At 43.9% G+C, this 9,162-nt stretch overlaps 1 pseudogene; it reads left to right on the top strand.

The window, feature by feature from the left end:
• The first annotated feature begins 682 nt into the window (after positions 1 to 682).
• LOC118385837 (uncharacterized) lies at positions 683 to 3,931 on the top strand (annotated as a pseudogene).
• The last annotated feature ends 5,231 nt before the right edge of the window (positions 3,932 to 9,162 follow it).

Here is a 9,162-nt window from a genome sequence, read left to right as displayed (position 1 = left end):
GGAATGGAATCCCTTATGCTAGCTAGCCCTTTATCGTGTTCCATTACATTACACATACGAGTCATTGGTTGAAGGCGTTCTGTATGGGGAGTTTAAGAGCTTCAACGCTCGGTCTGAGCATATGGACCTTATGGACCTTATCTTTCATATCAGTGAGAAATCTTTTTTTTTTAAACAAAAGGATAAATTGATACACACGTTTATAGGGTTAGGGTTCCCACTCTCCCATATTTTCATGTTACAACACTTGTTTACAGAAAACAGATGGAAGACAGACTACCTGTGCTAATTAGCTATCTGCATCTCCTAACACCTGTGTAAACGGAAGACGGACGTCACAAAGGTGTTGTCATTGAAAACCGAGGACCGAGTTTTGGAAACCCTGCTCTAAAAGATACCTCTTCTTCTCTGGTCGTCATTCAGATCAGACCCTCGTAGACTAATCTAGTCTCCCTCTAGTTTTAATCATGGAACAGACCTATCTGGACTTGCTACTGTTAGAATACCAGCTGTAATATCAGTGTCATAAGACCTGGGGAAGAAGTGGCTGGCTGGCTGGAATGTTGGAGTTTGCTACATGAGAGACAGGCTGGTTTTGAGAATGCATTTTGTGCATTCTCCTCAGAGTTTAAGTGTGAGAGGGATGCGTTAGCGGACGTGATAGAAGAGCTCAAGCGGAGCGATGTGTTTGGATGTGAGTGGAGGGGACTGAGCATTTGCAGAAACAGCTTCACAGGAGCACAGCTGGTTGGCTGGCTGCAGGAAGTTAGGGGCATGGGTAAGTCCTCCTGCAGTCATGGAAAGAAAATGAGTAAACAGAAATTCCTAGATTCTACACACAGATTCTAATTCTATTCTGTGATTCTTACTCTATGGTTCAAATTCTCAGACTCTGGCAGAGAGAACTAAGTTGTGTGAGACTGGGCAGGTGTTACTGGACAAGAAGTACTAATTCTAGTTATACACACAAGTGTGTGTGTCTCTGGTATTGAATGAGTCTGGCATTTCTGCATGCCTCTTCTTGTCTTGCATTAGAAAATAACTTCTGGAACAAACTGTCTTTCCCAGTTAGGACATGTGCTCATTATCTTTTTTTTAAAAATGATTAATGATAGAAATACAATTCCATACACACAAAAAGCGTATTTCTGTCAAATGTTGTGCACAAATAGTTTACATCCCTGTTAGTGAACATTTAATGTAAATGTAAATGTAAATGTATTTATCCTTTGCAAAGATAATTAATCCACCTGACAGGTGTGGCATATCAAGAAGCTGATAAAACAGCATGATCATTACACATTTGCACCTTGGGCTGGGGACAATAAAAGGCTATTCTAAAATATGCGGTTCTGTCACACAAAACAATGCCACAGATGTCTCAAGTGTTGTTGGAGTATGCAATTGGCATGCCGAATGCAGGAATATTCACCAGAACTGTTGCCAGAGAATTGAATGTTAATTTCTCTACCACAAGCCGCTTCCAACGTCATTTCAGAGAATTTGGAAGTACGTCCAACCGCCTCACAACCGCAGACCACGTGCAGGCGTCGTGTGGGAGAGCGGTTTGCTGATGTCAACTTTGTGAACAGAGTGCCCCATGGTGGGGGTGGGGTTACGGTATGGGCAGACATAAACTATACACAACAAACACAATAACATTTTATCGATAGCAATTTGAATGCACAGAGATACCTTGACGAGATCCTGGAGGCTCATTGTCATGCCATTCATCTGCCGCCGGTGTCAATGGTGTATTATAGGCGAAGTCAGGTGCAGGAGAGCAGAGTATAATGAACGGGCACACTTTTATTATAGTTCCAAAAACGAGAGCACTACATAAATCAAACACGCTCAAAAAACGGAACATAAAAGTAAAGAGTGTAAACTAACACCACATAACATGAAACAATTACATACAAAACATGATAGGAAACAGAGGGTTAAATACAAGTAGAATGATTGGGGAAATGAAAACCAGGTGTGTATGGAACAAGACAAAACAAATGGATATATGAAAAATGGAGCGCCGATGGCTAGAAAGCCGGTGACGTCGATCGCCGAACGCCGCCCGAACAAGGAGAGGAGCCGACTTCGGCAGAAGTCGTGACAGCCGGCACCTCATATTTCAGCATGATAATGCACGGCCCCATGTCGCAAGGCTCTGTACACAATTCCTGGAAGCTGAAAATGTCCCAGTTCTTCCATGTCCTGCATACTCACCAGGCATGTCACCCATTGAGGTGGTTTGGGATGCTCTGGATTGACGTGTACGACAGAGTGTTCCAGTTCCCGCCAACATCCAGCAACTTTGCACAGCCATTGAAATTGAGTGGGACAATATTCCACAGGCCACAATCAACAGCCTGATCAACTCTATGAGGCAAATGGTGGTCACATGATGCAAATGGTGGTCTGACTGGTCTTCTGATCCACGCCCATACCTGTGACCAACATGTGTATATCTGTATTCCCAGTCATGTGAAATCCATAGATTAGGGCTGAATGAATTTATTAAAATTGACTGATGTCCTTATGTGAACTGTAACTTAGCAACATCTTTGAAGTTGTTGCATGTTGCATTTCTATTTTTATTCAATATAGATAGATGTCTCTTCTTTCTCTCTCTCAACTGCTGAGTTGTCTGCCATTCTGAGGGATAAGTTCCTGAAGTTTTCAAAGTGTCTCTCTGCTGATGGAAAGTTAACAGGCACACTGAACAAACTGAACCCTCCAGTACAACACATTTATTATGAGATGACAGTTTTGCCCTAATAGGTGTATGTCCATTCAGTGTGTGGACTACAAGACCATGTCCCGGAGCCCAGTGTTTGAGTGCTACTGTGATCTGGCTGTTCAGCTACAGAGAGTAGAGCTGCTATCTCTGACCAGAGAGGAGAAACTAGCCTTCTTCATCAACACCTACAATGCTCTGGTCATCCTCTGGCTGGGAGCCCCAACCAACACGTGGCAGAGATCTTGGATCCAGAGATCCAAGAGAACCATCTAGGATTGTGTGAAAGACAACAAATAATACTCTGTTCAGCAATTACATTTATTTGTTCCTGTGTGTTGTTTGCAGTTCTTTATCTACGTGAGCTGCCTGATCGGGGGAGAGGTGTTCACGCTGCAGGACATAGAGAACAGAGTTTTGAGGGGGAACAGAAATGGTGTCGCACGGCTTCTCAGGCCCTTCTCTAAGACTGACCCTCGCTTACAGGTACACTACTCATCTGGACAGAATAAACTGCTCAACTCATTATCATTCCTCTGGCTACATTTATTTATCTGATTTACTGGTGAAATGTGTTTTTCTAGGAACAATCTGTGGCAGTGGTTGCATTGGTGATTGTGGTTGTTCTCTGCTTGTCCACTAGGTGGCTCTCCCAGACACTGAGCCTCTAATCCATCTGGCTCTGAATTGTGAAGCTAAAGACTGTCCACCCATCAAAACATACACTCCACAGGTAACACACTGGGGTTTTACACTGCAAATACTGTAAATGTAGTGGCACAGATTAATTTGTTTTAAAGACCAGGGTCAGTATTTTCTGAGAATGGAGTTGTGTGAGTAAAGCCGCATGGTGTCCTCTATGACAAATCAGGACATCGATAGTCAGCAGCGCATGGCGGCCGAGGCCTTCCTGGAGATCGATGACGTCTATGTGGTAGATTCTGGGAAGTGAGAGGTTAGTCTCAGACAGTCTCAAGTGGTACAGGGCAGACTTCGGAGACACGGATGAGAAGGCACCTCAACACTGACCTTTCACCTTTAACAGGACAGTCTCTTATCTCCTGTCCTAACCCAGCCTTGCCCCGTCTCTCCTTCAGCTGTTGAAATGGATCCTGGAGCACATGGTCTTCCAAGTGGTCCAGCCTTCAGAGTGTCCTCTCCTGGGAAGATCAAAGTCACCTACTGTACCCGTCCTAAAACTGGAGCACCAACAGCTTTCACTAAGGCAGAGCAACAAGCCATAGAAACACACAGCAACACAGAAAAACACAAAGTTAAGCCTGCAGACACTTCTATCCTCAGTAAAGAGGGCTGTGTATCTAGCCCTAATCCTTTCTTCCTGTTTCTCCCCCTCTGCACTTCTTCACTATGTGAACCTACAGTGCATTCTGAAAGTATTCAGACCCCTTGACTTTTTCCACATTTTGTTACGTTACAGCCTTATTCTAAAATTAATTTATATGGTCTGTTAGTTTTAAACCATTTCAGTTCTGCAAGTATACCAGTCTTGTAGTTTTAAACCATTTTAACATGTAGCCACCGCTCTACACTTTCTGGTCTGGTATGGTAATTCCTCGGCGAGTCCTTTTAAGCACTCGCCTTGGAGGGCGGTTCCCATCACGTTGCCAAAATGTCTATACCCGCGTGGTCACTGACTCTGCAAAAACATACATGAAAAACAAATATCTTATTTAGGAGGCTAAAATCACATTTCATCTTCTCACAAATAGTTTCAAATGTATTCATATAAGTTTTACAACATCTAAATGTAAATCTGATAACTGGGGCGTATATTTTCAGAGTTACAGTTATTTACCGTCCTTAATGATATCAGAAAACAAACTTTTGACAGGGTTTATTGTTTGGATCTCAACCAACCATTCCAGACGTTTGTATTTGAAAACTAATGTTCCAATGCCAAATCCTTCTACACACATCAGATTCCGTTGTTCAGTACTGCAGGTCCAGAGAGAGTTTAGGACTGGTTGTTAAAGTCATAAGACTGGCCCACTTCCCCTCTTCCTCTCTGGTGGGTGAGAGGGGGGACTCTCTATGATCCTCAACCAGGAAGGAAAGTCATGACACCAGAGATGTCTGGTTCAAGTCCAGGCTCTGGCTGGGCCACTCAAGGACATTCAGAGACTTTTCCCAAAGCCACTCCTGTGTTGTCTTGGCTGTGTGCTTGTGGGTTGTTGTCCTGTTGGATGGTAAAACCTTCGCCCCAGTCTGAGGTCCTGAGCACTCTGGCGCAGGTTTTCATCAAGAATCTCTCTGTGCGTTGCCTTGATCCTGACTAGTCCCCCAGTCCCTGCCACTGAAAAATATCCCCACAGCATCCCCACAGCATGATGCTGCCACCACCAGGTTTCCTCCAGACGTGACGCTTGGCAATCGGGCCAAAGAGTTCAATCTTGGTTTCATCAGACCAGAGAATCTTGTTTCTCATGGTCTGAGAGTCCTTTAGGTAAACTCCAAGCGGGCTGTCATGTGCCTTTAACTGAGGAGTGGCTTACGCCTGGCCCCTCTTCCTAAAAGGCTTTATTGGTGGAGTACTGCAGATATGGTTGTCCTTCTGGAAGTTTCTCCCATCTCCACAGAGGAACTCTGGAGCTCTGTCAGCGCCACCGGAGGAGAAGGTGCCGGAGAGGTCTTCTAGTGAGGCTTCGGATGCATGCACACCACCCACAGCTTCCGAGTATATTACTCGCTAATGTCCAGTCCCTAGTTAACAAAGTCAACAAAATTAGGGCAAGAGTTGCTTTCCAAAGAAATATCCGGGATTGTAACTTACTCTGTTTTATTGAAACATGGCTAGCTTGGGACATGCTGTCGGAGTCAGTACAGCCAACAGGATTTTCAGTGCATCGCGCCGACAGGAATAAACATCTCTCCGGTAAGAAGAAGGGAGGGGGTGTATGTTTCATGATTACCGACTCATGGTGTAATTGTAACAACACACAGGAATTCAAGTCCTTTTGTTCACCTGACCTAGAATTCCTCACAATCAAATGCTGACCGTATTATCTCTCAAGAGAACTCTCCTCCGTTATTGTCACAGTCATGTATATCCCCCCGCAAGTGGATACCAAGATGGCCATCAAGGAACTTCACTGGACTTTAGCAAACTGGAAACCACATATCCTGAGGCTGCATTTATTGTAGCTGGGGATTTTAACAAAGCTAATTTGAGAACAAGGCTACCTAAATTATATCAGCATATCGATTGCAGTACAGCATATTGACTGCGAGTAACATGCTTGACCATTGCTACTCTAATTTCCGCAATGAATACAAGGCTCTCCCCCGCCTTCCTTTTGGCAAATCTGACCGTGACCATGAAACTTAAATAGGAAGCGCCCGTGCTTAGGTCTATCCAACGCTGGTCTGACCAATTGGATTCCATGCTTCATGATTGCCTCGATCACATGGACTGGGATATGTTCCAGGTAGCCCCAGATAACAACATTGACGTATACGCTGACTCGTGAGTGAGTTTATAAGGAAGTGTATAGGAGATGTTGTACCCACTGTGACCAGTAAAACCTTCCCTAACCAGAAACCGTGGATTGATGGCAGCATTCACGCAAACTGAAAGCACGTACCACCGCATTTAATCATGGCAAGTCAACTGGAAATACGGTTGAATACAAACAGTGTAGTTATTCCCTCCGTAAGGCAATCAAACAAGCAAAGTGTCAGTATAGAGACAAAGTGGAGTCGCAATTCCAGGACTCAAACATGAGACGTGTGGCAGGGTCTACAGACAATCACAGATTACAAAAAGAAAAATAGCCCTGTCGCAGACATCGACGTCTTGCTTTCAGACAAATTAAACAACTTTTTTGCCCGCTTTGAGGTCAATACAGTGCCACCGACGCGAACTTCTACCAAAGACTGTGGGCACTCCTTCTTCGTGGCCGACGTGAGTAAAACATTTAAACGTATTAACCCTCGCACGGCTGACGGCCCAGACAGCATCCCTAACCGCGTCCTCAGAGCATGGGCAGACCAGGTGGTGAAGGTAGGAAACAACATCTCCACTCCGCTGATCCTCAACACAGGAGCCCCACAAGGGTGTGTTCTCAGCCCCCTCCTGTAATCCTTGTTCACCCACGACTGCAGGGCCATGCACGCCTCCAACTCAATCATCAAGTTTGCAGATGACACAACAGTGGTAGGACTGATTATCAACAACGACGAGACAGCCGACAGGGAGAAGGTGAGTGCCCTCCGAGTGTGGTGTCAGTAAAATAACCTCTCACTCAATGTCAGCAAAACAAAATAGATGATCGTGGACTTCAGACAACAGCAAAGGGAGCAACCCCCTATCCACATTGACGGGACAGCAGTGGAGAAGGTGGAATGTTTTAAGTTCCTCAGTGTACATATCACCGACAAACTAAAATGGTCCACACACACACAAACAGTGTGGTGAAGAAGGCGCAACAGAGCCTCTTCAACCTCAGGAGGCTAAAACATTGTGTCTTGTCACTGAAAGCCCTCACAAACTTTTCCAGATGCGCAATCGAGAGGATCCTGTTGGGCTGTATCACCGACTGGTACGGCAACTGCACCACCCACAACCGCAGGGCTCTCCAGAGGTTGGTGCGGCCTGCACAATGCATCACCAGGGGCAGACTACCTGCCCTCTAGGACACCTACAACACCCGATGTCACAGGAAGGCAAAAAAGTTAATCAAGGACAATTACCACCAAAGCAACTGCCTGTTCACCCTGTTTCCATCCAGAAGGTGAGGTCAGTACAGGTGCATCAAAGCTGAGACAAAGAGATTGAAAAACATCTATCTCAAGGCCTTCAGAATGTTAAACAGCCATCACTAGCACAGAGAGACGGCTGCTTACCTACAGACCTATTATTGAATAGATTTTAAAATAAGGCTGAAACATAACAAAATAGGGAAAAAGTGAGTCTGAATCCTAATGCACTGCATACCTTTATCCTGGTTTTACTTCATCTTAATGGGTCACCCTTTTGAAAGTGCTAATGTTGCATTTTAGCATGCACCTATTTATTATAAATAAATGTTAGTATTGATGATAAATATATTTCTTGATACTGTATCTGATAGGAAGGCTTGAATAATTCAATGTGTGTCTATGATCCAATTGAACACTTCCTGGACACAATTGTACTTTTTCTAACAAGATATTTTTTTTTACTATATCTATAAAAAAAATATGTTTAGTAAAACTTTTGTCCCAAATTGTTTTATGCACACCAGATGTAGCTGCTTTCTGTATAGCCAGGTACCAGATCACTGTCAGTACATTGCTCTCTAGAAAGAGCTCGGTACTGTGTAACAGCACTGTCTCTTCAAGCCCATCTGTTTTGAGAACTCTCCCACGGTACAACAGAGTGGTATGTCTCCCTTGCTTCACACAATGCACTTGTTTTTATCTCTGGTCAGCTGCACAATGATGCAATGGGAGGAGGGCTTCCTGTGTGAGCAAAATCTGGAGAACATGATATCACTTTAACATGTACTGTCTGTACCATTCATAGACCTGTAGAGAGTAGTGTACTATTTTTATGTCAAATGCTGATGTCGCGTAAACATTTGCTCCATCTCCCATGTTTGGCTTTGTTTGTTGGGTTTCTGTCTGTGAGAGACTTGCTGTACCTCTAGTGAAACAGTATTTAGTTTAGTGAGAGGAATAACTCAACTGGTCAAAGCCAACCCTAGATACTGTTTATAATTATTACTAGGCGTTACTACTTTTAGTGTCTCATTCACTCACTGAAATACATGTTACAATGACAGGAATGTGTTAAGTTTGTTTGATGCATGGATTACTGTATGCTCTGATCATGAAGCCTGTAGTTAGGATATGATAGGACCCTGTTCTCTAACTAATTTGTTTCTAACCCTGAGAGAGAATTTCAGACCCTGGCCACATCTATAGCTAGCTCTCCTATTCCAACTACTCCTAACCACAGGGCCTGTTGTGGCACAGCTACTAGTACTCCATACTACTAGCTTTTGTTCTAGCCCTGCCATATCTGTTGGAGCTTCTTAACAAGACCTTGATTACAGTAGCTCCAGGAGCAGTAATAGGCACTGCTTTAGTGGTGTTTCATGTATCTGCAATGAGCTTGACCTCTGGAGCAATCCCTAAAAGGAGAGCTCAGTCTACTCTCACTACCCCACTTCCCGAAACTCAACTCATCTGTCTTTGCACTTGTCAGAAAAAAATATGATGCAAACCTGTAGAGATCAACACTGTCATGGCTTTTGCCTGGATCGAACTATGACCAAAAACTAAAGCAATCATTTTAAGATAAATTATGCAATTTGTAATTTGAAATAAGTAATTTCTTATAGTTCACTGGTTGTTATTCTCTCCCTTATTGACCCAGATAGTATTAACTTGTTAGTAAATAACCAGCAGTTAACCACTTCTATGGA

Source organism: Oncorhynchus keta, chromosome 7 (genome assembly GCF_023373465.1).
Source record: "Oncorhynchus keta strain PuntledgeMale-10-30-2019 chromosome 7, Oket_V2, whole genome shotgun sequence".
NCBI classification, from domain to species: Eukaryota; Metazoa; Chordata; class Actinopteri; order Salmoniformes; family Salmonidae; genus Oncorhynchus; species Oncorhynchus keta.
The sequence above is the reverse complement of the archived record's forward strand: the minus strand, read 5'-3'. Positions and strand labels throughout refer to the sequence as shown.